This window comes from Quercus suber, unplaced genomic scaffold, assembly GCF_002906115.3.
Source record: "Quercus suber isolate HL8 unplaced genomic scaffold, Cork oak 2.0 scaffold_50, whole genome shotgun sequence".
NCBI classification, from domain to species: domain Eukaryota; kingdom Viridiplantae; phylum Streptophyta; class Magnoliopsida; order Fagales; family Fagaceae; genus Quercus; species Quercus suber.
In genome coordinates, this window is record NW_027069515.1 from 715,683 (window position 1) to 718,703 (window position 3,021).

Here is a 3,021-nt window from a genome sequence, read left to right on the forward strand (position 1 = left end):
TAACTTTGTTAAATTGTTACTCTTGTTTGTTGCATGTCTTTATGTACACAATGTTTAATTTTTCTTGAAAGACTTATGTATGAATGTGCAATAATGAAAATTTACACACAATGATGAGATTCTAATTAGGAAGGTTTAATGGAACATGGCTTGGAAGGTGTTTGTGTTTTATACCAATAATTTTTTTAGCATATGAACTATATGAAAGGATGCTGAATGAAAAGATGATCGAACAAAGTGGAAAGATCCAAGAGAACTAAAAGTCTTTTGTGATTTGTGTGCTACTCAAGTCCAAGTAAGCAATAGCAACGGAGGATCTTTGAAAAAGAAAGGCTATGACGAAGTGATAAAATAGTTAAAGCTGATTAATAAAGTGGTGAGTTAGCTACAAGTAGGGCTATCATCAACCAGTCAGGCCCAACCCACCTACCCGACTCGATCCAACCCGAAGGCCAACGGGCGGATCCAATTTTCCATACGAGTCGGATGTGGGTCAATTAATTTTAAAATTCAATTTTACAGGTCGGTTTCAAGTCCCTTGATCGACTTCTAATCCATGTAAACCGACCCATCCAACCCAGAATTTTTAAATGAAAAAAACATAGGTTGCACACTTGTTTTAGAAAATTCTCACTGGTTCCAAAATATTCTCACTTTCTCTTATCTCTCACTCTCCCTTTCTCTGATATCTCTCTCAAATCCCTAACCCTAGCATCCTTGCTACCGCCGTCGCTAAGGTGAGCCTCATCGCCTCCCCAAATCCTAGCCTCCTTATTGACGTTGTCTAGTTGACCCTACTGCGCCATTGCTGATTCAAAGTTTTTGTTGCACTCACCATGTCTCAAACTCCACAAGCCTTCTCTGATCTACTTGAAGTATCCTCTTGAGACTCTAATCTATGCAGTTTAATGGTGGGTTAGTTTAAAAAGTTTTCTTTAAAAAAAAAAAATGTACTGATGTTGTGATGGATGTGCTGGTGGTGGGGAGGGAGTGGCAGTGTTGGTGCTGAATTAATCTTCTCTCTATTTTTTGTTTTAGTCTTATAGATATGGGATTTTGGTTTGGATTTTGATTTCTTTGTTCTTTTTTTTTTTTTAAGATTCTTTTGGGTTTGGATTTTGATTTCTTTATTCTGGGTTCTAAATCTATGTTGTGCTTAAGACCCAAAATCACCCGATCAGATTCGACCAGCTCAATTGATGACCCGTGCCATTGGGCTCGACTCGAACGTTCGGTCTGCCATGGGTCCATTTTCCATTCACCTGACTTAATTATCGGGTCGGTTGCAGGTCAGACCCAAACTCAATCTGACCCGACCTATGGACAACCCTAGCTGCAAGTTAAAAACAAATGGGATCATTTGAGAGGTGTATGAAAGATATGGAAGCAACATTTTAAGCATGAGACTAGGTTAGGTTATGATCTTCACACTGGAAAAAATGCAAGTGATGAATGGTGGGAAAGAAAGCTTAAGGTTAGTTTACTTTAGAGAATCTTGACAACCTCATTTTTTTACAACTAAGAAATAGTATCATAACTATTGTTTGAAACATGTAGGAATGTCCAAAAGCAAAAATGTTTTGTACAAAAGGGTTGTCGAATGCAAGGGCTATGGAAATCATATTTGAAGGCACTGTTGTAGCAAGAAAACATAAATGAACCCCAAATAGTCAAATACCAAAGAAAAGCACCGAATGTCAATCCCTTGTGGACGTTGACCCAATGGATGTTGAATGCCCATTATTGTCGAGAGCAGGACCAGAAATCAATAAGGGAAAAGGCTTGGCAAGAAATGTCCAACTCTTCAAAGGACTTCACAAGAAGCATGGTAAAAAGCATTTAACTATGCAAGAAATGTCTGACTATTTGAAGAGCATGACAGATGTCATCATTGAAAGTAAAAGTGTAAGTAATCTTGCACCATTTACTTCCACAGCAGCTATTGAGGTAGGTTTAAGTAGTTATGGAAATGGTGTTAAGTCTTCCTGGGGTGCAATCAAGTCATTGCTTCCATATGTTTAGCTCCATATTTTTAATGGAAAATCAAAGTGCAATGCACATATTTGCAGCAAATAAGCATGATGAAATGTTTCAGTTGCTTTGGCTAGAGAAACAATACGAAAAAATGCCTAATCTTTGGTGAACAGTGCTTGTATTGAAGGGGCTGATTGGAATGGTCACGTATGTGTTATGTGATTGGGTTGTTAGTCTTTTATTAGTAGTTCTTAAAAACATGTTGTGGGATTTAGAACTTATGTTTTATTTAATTATGGAATGGGTTAAGAACTTATGTTTTAGTATTACTTATGTTTTATGTGAACAGCCTAACTATTAGATATTTGGGTTTTTCTTGTGTTTTAGGTGATTGTTACTTAATGATTATAGGAATTCAAAATTGGAATCACATATATGCTTATTGGAATCAAATATTCAAAATTGCTTATTGTTACTTGATGATTATTACTTGATGCTTATTGGAATCAGATATTTGGAATCACATATATGATTAAAGGAATTCAAAATTCGAATCACATATATGCATGTGGTATTGACATTTATTCGGGTCTCTAATTAACATATATGCTTATGTTACAACAAAACAAGTAGGTTGGTACCTAGTTGCTGTTTTGGAACAGATTTGAATAAACAATGTAGAAAATATTTGATAATAATATGTAGAAAATATGAACTAGCTTGTATTGAATAAATAATATAGTTTGGTGTAGAAAATATGAACTGACAGTGTAGAAAATATTTTGGGGCTATTCTATGTTACTGACTTTTAACAATAATATGAACTTTTGTTGCTTGAGTAATTTTTATATGTACAGTATGGTTTATGTTACCACATATATGCAAGGAAATGGGCTTTGAAATAAGTGATGAGCTTGTATACGTAGCATATTTAGCTAGGTATGCAAGTGTCATAGCTTACATGGAGACGTATATGAACAAAGTACCAATGCATACAAATCTACAAATAGGGTATGAATGGGTACAATATATTTTGCATGGGAATGA